General features: G+C 38.3%; 1 long non-coding RNA gene across 3 annotated transcripts in view; it reads left to right on the forward strand.

The window, feature by feature from the left end:
- The first annotated feature begins 2,081 nt into the window (after positions 1–2,081).
- LOC120362300 (uncharacterized) overlaps positions 2,082–14,396 on the forward strand; it is a 493,086-nt gene continuing 480,771 nt past the window's right edge. For all 3 annotated transcript variants that reach the window (XR_012514192.1, XR_012514193.1, XR_005578252.2), the window contains exon 1: positions 2,082–2,563. This is a non-coding gene — a long non-coding RNA (uncharacterized LOC120362300). The remainder of the gene's footprint in view (positions 2,564–14,396) is intronic.

The following is a 14,396-nucleotide window of genomic DNA, read 5'->3' on the forward strand; positions in this document are numbered from 1 at the left end:
TTTCCTGCCTCCTCTGACCTGCTCAAGTCATTATTTCTGTTTAGAAAGCACTTTCTATGTCCTTCACAGTCATTCAGTTGGACTATGGATCAGGCCTTGTCCTCTCCACCAGTGACCCAGCAATTAAAACAGCCCAGGGACTTGTTCTCTTGAAGCTTATAAACAATGTATTCTATTTCAAAAATCCTTATACATTTCTTCATCAGAATATTTCTTAGTTTGTTCAACTGGAAGAATTCTCTTCTAAAAAATTTTAGTGCTTGCTATATCCCCCTAATTGTTTGTGCCTATCTGTTCTCCATACTTTGACAAGAAGCTTCTGGTAAGGACACCTATATACATACTCATGTATATTTCCACAGTCAAGCCTGGTTCCTGGAACATGGAGCATCTCAAAAAAATTTATTATTATTTTTAAAATGATCGAAAAAAGGAACCAATAGCAGATATATTCTGAGTGTTTACTATGTACCAAGAATTGTGCAATGCACTTAAAATATGTCCTCTTTCACCTCCACAAGAGCCTGATACAGTATTTGCCCCTCTTACAATGTTCTTAATGAGAAACTATTAATGAAAAGTTAAGACAGGCGGCATGTAATTTGTTGAAAGCATGGAGTATTTTTTTAATTAAATAGTACTCAGTTCCTCTCTTTAACATACAACTAATTTGTGACCATACACTTCCCTTACAGAGTTCATTGTGTTCATGGTGATGTATTTGACCCTGGTTTGATTGATTTAGTGGATCATGTAGAGTAATGTAGGCTAATTCTAGTCTGAGAGAATTTTGGCTACAAAGTTGTATGTGAAATGGGATCAAACTCGTGTCTACTTTGTGGCAGAGCCCACACATTTTTTCTATACTACTCTGCTGAATAAGCGAAATACTGGAAAGTACTCAGAGGTATTCACTGCAGTAGATGCTGTTGGTGCCTTGCCGACATCCCCTAAGCAAAACACCTCTAAACGCTGAAGGCTCTTTATTCCATACAGCTGTGGGGATCTTATCTGGCCATGATGGCAATAACGAGCTACCTTTGTTGGAGGGTTAGTAGAACTGTCCTCAACCACTACCAGGCAAGGAATTAATTAATGTATACATATAAATACTCCAGTGACCTCCTGCCTTGGTGAGGATAATGAAGAAGTATGTTCTACACTGTATCCGTCATTTATTTAGTGAAATTAGGCTCTGGTATCCTATAAGAGCAACTTGCTTGAGAATGCACTCTGTATTGGCTTGTTTTTCTTCCCTGTGTCACTTTTTGATTCCTCACCAGTATTTCTTGGAATTCCTCCCTAACTCCACAATCAGAAATACGTACTGTTTGCCCTCCAAGTTTTGTCTAGATTTGCTTCTGGGACAACCCAAACCAAAACACCTTTCTGGTTTCTAGTTGTCGGTGGCTGTCTTGTCACCCCAGCCTGCTGTCTGCTGCCAAAATCCCCACCTTTGCTCATCTTAGGATCCAGAGGTCTGGCATCAATGGGCTCGCTACTGCTTGGCTCTAGTTTTTAGCTCTGAGCCAGCGTATACTGAGGTAAGAAGTTTCTTTCCTACTCATGGCTATGATTTCGGAAACGTCTGCCACCCTCCTCTTAGGCTCAGTTGTGCCAGGTTGCATTTAGCTTCTGAGAACCCACAGGAGCCTGGCAAGGAAGGCGCATTTTCTGGCTACCTTTCTCGTATGTGGCCAGCCTGCCTACTGCCCAGGGCCATGATTTTGTTTTCTCAATTCTGATCTCTCTCTTTTTTTTAAACATACACAATTTTTATTTGACCTTTTTTTTTTAAATAAAAACTTAAGAGGAGAATGAGAGAAGGGGCTGAAAATGCAAAGGAATTAACATACAAATCATAAAAAATGCTCAATATAGACAGAACTAATCAGCAAACAAAGAGCGCTTAACACATACTGTATGGAAAAACATGGAAATCACAGGAGGAATTCATAGCTATTGAAACTGGAGACTAAGTTTGGATGGGCTGTCACTATTTTTTATTATAATTACATTTTGTATTATTCAATTTATTTTAAAAAGTGTATGTATTAATTTAATAGAACTTCTCCCTTTAATCTTTGAAGCTGGTGACTTCAGGAGCCGTCTGAGTGGACGTTTTCTTCCGCGGAGGTTGGCGCTGTATCTGTTTTGGCCCGTGAGGGTTGCTGGGCTCTCCCGGGTGCAGTCAGGTGGCTGGGTGGGTGGTCCTTCCCTGGGGTTTGTCTGCAGGTGAGACGGGCCCCGCCTTCCCCGGGCGGCTCTCCCAGAGCTCGGGCTTCCGGGTTAGGGTCGAGCTGGTGTATTTGCTGCCGAGCTCTCTAGCGAGGGCTTCAGTGTGAGCTCTGCCGGGGTGCGGCCTGCCGGTCTTGCGGCCTGTTTCCCTGCGTTCAGCTCTGCCTCCCTCCGTGGGACGGTCCTTCCGCTGGGTTAGTCCAGACTCCGCCCAGGTCCCTGCAACAACCTGCCCGCGACGGGAGGTGACAGATTGGCATTGACTCCCCACGGCCCACACCGTCCCGCAGGGCTCTTGTGGGCCGTGGGCTGCAGGAGGGATGAGGTAAGCACAGGATCTATAAATTACTCATTAAGAAATAAAATCTCTCATATTTATTAAATCATTATCCTATTTGACATAATAAGTAGGTCTGAAAATGCTCTTTAAAGACATCAGAATTGTGTGCAAATTCTGAATTGTGTGCAAATAAGTACGTATCTTTTAAAAAGTTAAAGCTCTGCTCGCGCGCGCTCTCTCTCTCTCTCTCTGTCTCTGTCTCTCTCTCTCTCTCTCTGTCTCTCTCTCTGGCTCTCTCTCTCTCTCTCTCTGTCTCTGTCTCTCTCTCTCTGTGTGTGTGTGTGTCTCTCTGTCTCTCTCGCGCGCGCACAGTGGCATTATCTTGGCTCACTGCAACCTCCTCCTGAGTTCAAGCAATTCTCTTGCATCAGTCACCTGAGTAGATGGGAACACAGGCATGTGCCACCACCACGCCTAGCTAATTTTTGTATTTTTAGTAGAGATGGGGTTTTGCCATGTTGCCCAGGCTGGCCTTAGACTCTTGCCCTCAAGTGATCCACCTGCCTCAGCCTCCCGAAGTGCTAGAATTACAGGTGTGAGCCATCATGCACAGTCAGTAATCTTACAACTTGACTTAGCCCTGACTCTCCTAGGCTTTTGCTGGGGATTCGGAGCCTGCTTCTGGCTTTCTAAATATTACCTTGGTCAGACTTAAAGACTGTGAGGAAATAAAACAAGTCACGTCCAAACCTAACTTACAGAATCCAAAAATACTTTCTCTGGGTAAAAGAGTTTGCCATTACCTTGCCTTGGTGTCTTGGTCTCCACCACTTATAAATATGAGCCATTTTTTCTGTTAATTTCATTTTTTGCTGACCTCTTTGCCAAACATTGTGCACCTCATTCCAATTGATAATAATTAGCTTGCTCCTTGCTCTGAGAGGCAATATGATAAGGCATTTCGCAATCAGATTTGAGCTTAAATTCTATTAATTTCCCTTATCAGATATTTGACCTTGAGCAAGCAGCTTAGATGTTTGAATTCCCAGTTGCTTTCTGTCATATTGGAGGCAGCTGCAAAAACCCCAGTGTGCATTGTAAGGATAAGGAATATATTTTGCACATTTTTGTTAATATTTGTTGACTAGTAATTGGGAGCTGTTATTTAGTTATATGACTTTTTGGCATTTCAGTTTGGATTTTTGCTTTATATCTAAGCATTTTTTAATAATACAGAGAAACTCAAGTCTTTCCTTGGTAATAATCAGAACTTAACACTTTAGATCAACATTCATGGAAGACGTAAGTAAGACCTTACTTCAGAGCAGCCTTGAGATGATTTCAGAGGTCAGAAACACAATCATATTCACCTTTGACACAGCTGAACAGTGAGTAATGACTGACTTAGGGTGTCTTGCTGGAAGGCCATCATAAAAATTATGGAGTTGTCAGTGGCAGTGATTTCGGTTACATCTTTGCTTTGGTCATTGTTTATTGTGCCAACCTTGTGTGATCTTCAGATACTCAGTTGGACGCATTCATCATCTGACATCATCTGACATCATTCTGTGCTATGAAAGCATATAATCTAGTACCCTCACCCTGTCCCTGAACACTGAAACTCATCACAACTCTATTTTTTTTCCCAGAAAACAAGTTGTATTTTTGAATCATAGCACTGGACATTTTATTTTTAATTATAAAGTTTTCTAAAAGATTAAAATCCTACTTGCAAGATATATTAGCAATGGATTTGTAGCAAATGACTTTCCTTTGAATATCTCTTTGTTTTTTTGTGCCTTGAATACCTTTTTTGCCTCTTGCTCACTGCATAACTTTAGCAATTCACTTACCCCCTTAGTTTCTATTCCCTCAACTATGGTACTTGCTTTGCATATGATGTAGGTTATTATGAGTGATGAATGGAGCTTCATGACAAAAGCACTTTGTGAACTATAGTCACAATAGTAGAAGGAACAAAAAGAGAAAGGGGAAGAAAATAATGAGGAGAAAGATAAATAGGACTGACAGATTTCAGGTTCTTCCCGCCTCAGTGTTCTTTTAACTCCAAGATTAAACTAACTTTCCTGAGAGAGGTAGGTAGTTTAGAGGTAGATAGTTTATTTTTTAGATTTATCTTGCACTGATTCCAAATTTGCTATGTCTATTTCTACTGCAATTGAATTTATGAGAAGCAGCACAGCTGTGGATTCATTGTTTGCTCCTAGCTAAAAATAAGTTTCTTTTACATTTTGTATGAAGAAACATAACTAATAATACTCTAGAAAGCAATTGATAGCTGGTTCTACTTGAAGTAAAGGTCTTCTAAGCAGACAGTGATGGATATGGTTAAGTGAGTAGAAGCCCTTGTTATTGTCATCAATACCTGTTCATAATCAGATTGTGAAAAACATGATTTAGCTAAAATGCATAGGAGTAATGTCAGAATATCAGGCATGTAAGACCAAGCCCCTAAAGTTGGTATGAACTTGATTTTGAGTCACCCTCTATCACTGATAAAAAGTTACGTCTAGACACCTAAGAGAAAAGCCCTTCCAAGAGTACAGGGGCAAGGTTTGGGATTACTAGGTCAGTGTATGTAGAGGAATATTATTTTCATATGTGGTCTTGAAAATGTCTGCATTTATTGCACAAGTATTGCGTTAAAAACATAGATATTAAGACCTAAGGAATTCAAAACATGGAGGTAAAGCCTTGGGATATGAATATTTAAAATGATCCTCAGCCTGGGCATGGTGGCTCAGGCCTGTAATCCCAGCACTTTGGGAGGCTGAGGCGGGCAGGTCCTCTGATGTCAGGAGTTTGAGACTAGCCTGGCCAACATGGTGAAACCCTGTCTCTATGAAAAATACAAAAATTAGCCAGACATGATGGTGTATGCTTATAATCCCAAATACTCAGGAGGCTGAGGCAGGAGAATTGCTTGAACCCAGGAGGCGGAGGTTGCAGTGAACTGAGATCATGCCCTTGCACTCCAGTCTGGGCAGCAGAGTGAGATTCCATGTTAAGAAAAAAAAATTTAGCCATGCTAGTGTCTGTAATAGTATATCATTGTAGATTGAATTTGCATTTCTCTAATAATAATAATGAGCGTATTTTACTGTGTTATTTTTTATTTACATATATTTTCCAGTGACATGTTTTCGACTGTTTACAGATTCAACCTTATTCCTACATACTCATTTCAGCCACTGTGGAAAGCAGTTTGGAGATGTCTCAAATAATTTAAAACAGAGCTAACATTCAACCCAGCAGTCCCATTATTGGGTATATGCCAAAGGGAGATTAGCTACCATTCTGAAAAGACACATGTACTCTTATGCTTATTGCTGAACTATTCATAGTAACAAAAACATGGAATCAATGTAGGTACCCATCAGTGATGAATTGGATAAAGAAAATGTAGTCAATACACACTGTGGAATACTACACAGCTATAATAAAGAATAAAATCGTGTCTTCTGCATCAACATGGATAGAGCCAGAGACCATAATTCTAAGTGAATTAACACAGGAGCAGAAAACAAAGTACTGCTTGTTCTCATTAATGGAGTAGTGTACATTCTTACTTACAAATGGCAGCTAAACATTGAGCACCCATGGACATAAACATAGGGACAATAGATACTGCAAACTACTAGAGGGGAGAAGGAGGGAGGGGATCCTAAGTTGAAAAACTACCCATGAGGTACTATGTTCACTACCTAAGTGCAACACATCTAAACTACAAATCTGTACCTTTGCCTCCTGTATCTAAAATAAAAATTGAGAAAAAAAACTCACCAAAACATTTTTAGACGTGTAATGACGGCAGTCGTGTTCTACTATTGAAGTAACATAAGCTTGTTCTGTCCTAAATGTAAGCAAAGCATCAATAATGCATGCAGCCTACTGATATACTGGATTTACCCAATCCCCCCTCACTAACTCTATGTAAGAAGAGGAATTTTCTTTTCTTGGAGGAAATAGGTCCCTCAGTCTTACTGTTCTTGACATACAATTTTTGATATTCAAATTTTAAAAAAAGACAAAAAGGCAAAAAAAAAAAAAGTGACGCATCATCAAAAGACAAAATCATCAATAGGACCAGACCCAGAGATAAGATTGTAGAAATTTGTTAGTCAAGTAACTTAAAAAAACTATAATAAAACTTAAAAGGTAGAAGACATATTTGAATAGATGGATTATTTCATCAGAAAGACAGAGACTATAAAAAAGAGAACCAAATAAAATTGCCAGGTAAAAAAATACAAGCTATCTGAGATGAAGAATTATTTTGATGGGATAATCAGCAGACTGAATAAAACAATATAAGTAACTTGTGAACATTAAGACTAGTTAATAGAAATCAAACAAATAAAAAGAAAAAAGTATAAAGAAAAATGACAGCACATTTAAGATTTGTGAGGAAATAGTAAATTTTCCAAAACACGTGTAATTGCAGTCCCAGAAGGAGTTAAAAGAGAGGATGGATCAATAGAAAACATAGAAGAATAGAAGATATGGTAGTCAATACTTACATGAAATTAATGAAAAAAAATAATTCACATATCCAAGCTCAGAAAACTCTAATAAGCATAAAAAAACACAGAAGCAAAAAAGCACAAACTTGGCGTGTTATGGTGAAACACCTGAAATCAAAAGAAAATGAGAAAACCTTAAAAGCATTCAGAAAATAAAAATGGAAACATTTTCCTGTATATGAAACACAGGAAGACAAAAACAAAAATAATGTAAGAAACACAAAATTTGATTGACACTATCAATCTACTTAACCTGTTGAAAATTATGTAATGCTATATCCCACAAAAACAGAATACACATTCTTTTCATTCTTTTTATTATAGTTATTTAAAATTACTTGACTAAAAAAATTCTACAATCTCATCGCTGGGTCTGGTTCTATTGATAAACATGAAACATTCACTAAGATAGAGCAGATGGGACAAATAGAAAACAAATATCGGCTGAGTGCGGTGTCTCACACCTGTAATCCCAGCACTTAGGGAGGCTGAGGCGGGCAGATCACGAGGTCAAGAGATCGAGACCATCCTGGCCAACATGGTGAAACTCTGTCTCTACTAAAAATACAAAAAAATGAGCCGGGCATGGTGGCAGGAGCCTGTAGTCCCAGCTACTCAGGAGGCTGAGGCAGAGGAATCGCTTGAACCCAGGAGGCGGAGGTTGCAGTGAGCCGAGATTATGACACTGCACTCCAGCCAGGGCAACAGAGCGCGACTCCATCCCCCACAAAAGAAAACAAATATCAAGTGGGTAGTTTTAAACCAAAGTCTATCAATATCTATATCAAACACAAATAATCTGAACACCGTAATTAAAAGGCTTAGATGGTCAAAATAAATTAAAAGCAGTCAATGTGTAGTATTTGCTGTTGACAGGAAATCATTTTTAAATATAAAAACCAAGATTAAAGTGAAAAGATGGAAAGTACATGCTAAAGAAAGTTTAATTACAAGAAAACTGGAGTGATTATATCAATATTAGACAAAATAACTTCAGAATATAAAGTAAGATAAGGAAGGTATTTCATAATGACAAGAGTCAGAATTATCTTAAAGATATAACAATATTAAATATGTATATACTCAATAACAGAATTTAAAACATATAAATAAAAACAATGAATATAAAGGAAAAATAGCAAGTCTACAATCATAGCTGAAAATTTTGACACAGAAACTAATAGTGTAAGTACAAAGAAAATCAGTAATATAAAGTGTTTACATAATGCCATAATTCAGCTTGACTTCATTGACATTGTTACCACACAATAATAGTTAAATGCTCATTATTTTCGTAGAATACTCACCAAGCTGTAATCCCAGCACTTTTGGAGTCCAAGATCCACTTTTGGTGGATCATGAGGTCAGGAGATTGAGAACAACCTGGATAACAAGGTGAAACCTCGTGTTTACTAAAAATACAAAAAATTAGCTGGGCATTGTGACACGCACCTGTAGTCTCAGCTAGTCAGGGGTCTGAAGAGGCAGGAGAATCGCTTGAACCAGGGAGGCAGAGGTTATAGTGAGCAGAGATTGCACCACTGCACTCCAGCCTGGGTGACAGAGTGAGACTGATTCAAAAAAAAGAAGAAAAAAAATAATACTCACCAAGATAGGTGAAATATGAGCAACTAAAGAAATCTCATTTAAAATAATGAAATAATGTAGAGTAAGTTCTATAGTAATATAATTAAATTTTTAAAAATTAAAAATACCTGGAAAATCTCTAATCCTTTGAGATTTAAAGGAACACACTTCTAATCTAATGAGAATGTATAATTTTAAATTCCTAAGAGAGAAGAGATATATAAAATCAATTATAAGAAGCCAGGAAAGAAAGAATGAATTAAACTACACAATTGTTTAATTGTAATTAAATAAATTAAATTACAAAAATATAAATTTATGTAGCAGGTAGAAAGAACAAATGACCTTTGGTTATAAAAAGGAATACATATAAAAAAGTAGGAAATTTGCGAGGACCAGTGAAGCTGAAGAGTTTGATTAACGCAATGAAATTTTAAAAAATGAATAAATACATGGAAACATGCAATAGCATTATCTGGAGACCGGAGGGGTGAACAAGGATTAACTTTGTTGGGTTTCAAGTTTGTACCTAGAACTTTTATATGGTACTTTGCACAGATAATAGCAGGTTATAACAATTTTTTTTAATCCTAGATATAGAAGCTGATAATTAGAGAGATTAAATTCTTCTTTAAGTTTACCTGGCTGGTAAGCATTTGGGGCAAGGAGTGAAACAAGTTCATTGGGTCCTGAATCTGTACACTTACCTAAATAGCACTGTGATCAAAAAGCAACTTGTTGCTTTAGGCAAGAATATACACATGTCATCATCTTTTTCAATCACTTACTTATTTATTTTTAAACAAATGTTTCACACAGACAAGTGATTTGGTAAAGTTAATGGCATGAGCTTTGAAATTAGACAATTTTGAATACACACACATACACTCTCTCTCTTTCTCTCTCTCTCTCTCAGAATAACACAATACATAAACCTTTGTATCTTATTTTCTTTTAAAATTACCTCTCTGCCTGGGCACGGTGGTTCATGCCTGTAATCCTCGCACTTCAGGAGGCCAAGGCAGGCAAATTGCCTGAGGTCAGGAGTTCTAGACCAGTCTGGCCAACGTGGTGAAACCCTGCCTCTACTAAAGATACAAATAAAAAATTAGCCAGGCCTGGTTGTGCATGCCTGTAATCCCAGCTACTGAGGAGGCTGAGGCAGGAGAATTTCTTGAACCTGGGATGCACAGGTTCCAGTGAGCCGAGATTTTACCACTGCCCTCCAGACTAGGTGACAGAGCAAGACTCTGTCTAAAAAAAAAAACAAAAAAAAAATTATATCTCCAAAAATGGCTTACTGACTGAATATGGATAAAAAATTTTTACTTCCTTACTCAAAGATGCTCATTATGATTGTGTTTAAAGGAGAGAAACAGATAAAAATTGAAGCCAACTTTAATGCCCAACAATATTAAATTAACAACATCAGAAGCCTTTGAAGGTAGGATTAAAACTTTACAAAATATTTGTTTGTACATCCGTATTTTATCTATACCATGTTAACCTCAAACATGCCCATTCAAACCCCTGGTTTGATCAGAAACTGCACATGATTATTAAATAGCCCTTTCTTTTATTCCACTGATTGTTTATTCTAACTCTAATATTGTCTCTGTTTTTATAATCCAAGACGTGCCTTGGGTCTCCTGCATTAATTCCTACCATTGGCTCTGGTCTCCATCCATACATATACTGGCCATAGTGGTGACAAATCTTTAGTATCACATGCAGATTTACAAAGTATAAACCCTGAGCAGTGAGGTGCCTTTCCTCCTTCATCATTACCCTTGTTATCTTGGAATAATTGAACAGACTGAAGTCCCTAGAAAGCCTATCACAGACCAAAAAAAATACTTTCTAGTAGGATATGAGAGCGGAGAACCTAATGGTTCTTTTTTTATTTTTTACTGCACATCTCTGTGATAAAAGAAAATGTAAGTTTTATGTAGTTATGAGAAGGAAAATTGAAACAGGGATCATTTTGTAGTATTAGATCCCTGTGCACTTGTTCCAACTTCCTTCTGGAATTGCCGTTCACCACTCTGGTGTAATTGCATAGGTCATTTGTGGAAAAGCATAATTATACTTTAAGGTAATGTTCTCTCATGCAATATTAAGTCATGACTTTTTCTAAAGTAGATGGAGGGAGGGAGCTGGGTGACTGGAAGCACAGCCATAGAATTTTGCATCAAAAGAGGCCCAGAGATCAGGCTAATCTCTTTAGTACTACACCCCTGCCTGGGACATCTTCACTAAACATATAGAGCACATTGCATCAAAATTTCATTTTGTGTAATAATCTCTTTCATTAGGTTGAAGACCTCTTGAAGGTAGTAACAGGTTCTAAATAATCTTTATTTCTCCAGTACTTAGCAAACTGCCTGGCACAGAGTGCAAACTCAGTGTTTTCTGCTGAGTGAACGTTGAGGAGATTGCCAAGCAAGAAATGTGAACTGGATTTTCTTTGGCAGATTATGTCCTTTTCAAAGACCTCAGGACCAGTAATGAAGATAGCCCCAGAGTCTGCTTGAATCTGAATTTTCACAAAAGAAAAACAAACATAGAATTTTAAAAGCTAGACATAGAGACAGAGTCCTCCAGCTTGTGACTTAACCCCTATGAATATCAGAATTCTAATAAATAAAAAGGTGGGTCACCGTATCTATTGATAAGGCTAGTATTAGGTTCAAATGAAATCATGCATCCAAAAGTAGAGAATGCAGTGCCAGGTTCACAGAGGGACTTAATTATAATGCAAATGATTATATTTAGCTACAAGATGCTAGGCATGGCACAGGCTTATCTGCAGTCAGTGTATCTTTTCTTTCTCATTCAATGACCATGTATTAATTTCAATCAATGACCCTGACATTAATGGCATGCCAAACAGAGTGCTGAGTTTTTTGTGCTACAGCCGATAAGACAGAGTTAGGTGGGAAAGTTAGGTAAGTAAACAGGCATGTCTCAGTACCATCTATCATGCCTTGCCTCTGCCAAATTTATAAAACAGGTGAAGTTCGTCTTTGATGTGTTCCACCTTTAATAGTTTAATAGCTGATGTGGTTTGGCTGGATCCCCACCAAAAATCTCATCTTGAGTTGTAATTGCTGTAATCCCCATAATCCTTCGTGTCAAGAAAGAGACCAGGTGGAGGTAATTGATTCATGGAGGCGCTTTTTCACATGCTGTCGCTGCGCATGATACTGAGTTTTTTTTTTTTTTTTTTTTGAGACGGAGTTTCGCTCTTGTTACCCAGGCTGGAGTGCAATGGCGCGATCTCGGCTCACCGCAACCTCTGCCTCCTGGGTTCAGGCAGTTCTCCTGCCTCAGCCTCCTGAGTAGCTGGGATTACAGGCACGCGCCACCATGCCCAGCTAATTTTTTGTATTTTTAGTAGAGACAGGGTTTCACCATGTTGACCAGGATAGTCTCGATCTCTTGACCTTGTGATCCACCCGCCTCGGCCTCCCAAAGTGCTAGGATTACAGGGATACTGAGTTTTTATGAGATCTGATGGTTTTTTAAGTATTTGATAATTTCTCCTGCTTTCATTCTCTTTCCTGCTCCCTTGTGAAGAAGGTGCCTTCCTTCCTCTTTGCCTTCCACTGTGATTGTAAATTTCCTGAGGCCTCCCCAGCTATGTTGAACTGTGAGTCAATTAATCCTCTTTCCTTATAAATTACTTAGTCTCAGGTATTTTTTATAGCAGTGTAAAAATGGACAAATGCAATTGCTTAAAGAAGAAATTATGGTTGCAAATGAATTAGACTTGTGTTCATGGGTTAAAGCATTTTAGGTACCTGTGTTACAGCTTGACACGTAAGAAGTGTTCAGTAAATGTCAGCCATAGTATTATAAGGAAAATGCTACTGACTTCAGTCCCTTTATTTATAAAATTAAATTTGAAAAATGGAATAAGTATGAAAGTAACCAAAGCAGGAAAGTGGGAGAGATTTGTGGAATTTCAGTTTTCAACATGATGGCCTGGGAAAACTTTCTGAGGAATTCGACTTAAGCAAAGAAAGGAATAAATAGGAGAAGGAAACAAACCTATCTATCTGTCTGTCTGTCTGTCTGTCTGTCCATATCCGTGGGAATCCAATTATCTGTATCTGTGGGAAGAGGGAACAAATGAGAATACACTGAGCACATGAATAGATGGTGTCCCTAGAGATATCACACAAGTGACAGCACACAATCAGACACACAGTAGGTATCCAAAAAATTCAGTGTTTTATTTTACTTTATTTTTTCATGGAGACAGGTTCTCACTCTGTTGTCCAGTTGAATGCAGTGGTACCATCTCAGCTCACTGCAACCTCTGCCTCCTGGCTCAAGCCATCCTCCCACTTCTGCCTCCCGAGTAGCTGGAACTACAGATGTGTGCCACTACACCTGGCTATTTTTTGTATTTTTTGTAAAGATGGGGTTTTGCTATGTTACTCAGGCTGGTCTCAAACTCCTGAGCTCAAGCCATCCTCTTGCCTTAGCCTCCCAAAGTGCAGGGATTACAGGCATCAGTCACCACGCCCTGACCAAAAAAGGTAATATTTTAACTGTTTAAATTTGTATCATTATTTACCTTTTATACATTATTTTCATGTGTATTAGTTTATTGATCTTCACAATTGTTCCAGGATGATGTGGCATGAAAGAGAGAGAGAAGGAACTTGCTCCAGATCCCACAGTGAACAAAAGAAAGTCATGAAACCACACTTTCTAACTCATGCTTGTTATTCTTTCTTTAGCAACTGAATTTCCCTACTTCCCCCTTCTGTTCACATTTCAAATCAAAACCTTTTCAGGGTCGTCTTTCTTCTGTGTTTAAATACTGAACATATTAGAAGGCAATATGCCTATAAACTAGATGATAACTTAAATCTCATAGATTTGTGAGCCCTCTCTTCCACTCATGCAATATTTTTCCATTTGAACAGACATCCCCAGAGCAAGGTTTCTCTAAAAAGAGACTTCATTCCAGGGTGTTTTAGTTTTTAATGGAGCAAGGGCTTTTTCTTTCAGTTCCTCAGATCACATCTTACTTTTGGCTGCCTTTTCCTTCTGCAATCTGTCAAAGCCCTATGTGGAACAAGAGGGTCTGCAGGTTTATGGCATTATCACAAATCACAGAGGTGGCTGTTGGATTCACATTTGCAATCTACGGGTGTTCACACTGGTTTATTTTTGGCAAGATGTGGCTGCTGCACGGCTCATAAACAGGCTTCTGAAATAGCTTTGACAGAGAAAAATGCTCATGACGTTCTGGTCCAGATGCTCTCAGGGATCAAAGACTCCTGGCTTTGAGCAGTCCCCTTGAAAGCTGTGCAGTTGGCTTCCCTGGGCTTGATGCTTCCCTGAATGTCATGGATGATATTATCTGGGCATCCTTCTGGACAGATAGGGTGGAGCTCTCTTTGCATTCTATACCCTCATTCCCAGGTTAGAGTGAGTGAAAAAGAAATATATAAGTTTGAATCCAAACATAGTCAAGTTTAAACTATGATTTTAAGTAAGTTATTTAGCAATGCACAGCTTCTATTTCTGTAATTGTAGACACAACATATCTACTTTTTCTTTTTTTGAAAATGTCACCTGCTTTAATTTGGAAACAACTTCTTTGTCTGTTTTTAGTGCATGTGATCAGGAAGTAATGAAAATATCTTCCTTTCCGGAAGAAGTGGAAAATAGGCTCTTTTGTTCTTTAAAGTTTGAGCCCTCCTTGCACTGGAAAAGGCAAATGATTG

This window comes from Saimiri boliviensis, chromosome 15, assembly GCF_048565385.1.
Source record: "Saimiri boliviensis isolate mSaiBol1 chromosome 15, mSaiBol1.pri, whole genome shotgun sequence".
NCBI lineage: Eukaryota > Metazoa > Chordata > Mammalia > Primates > Cebidae > Saimiri > Saimiri boliviensis.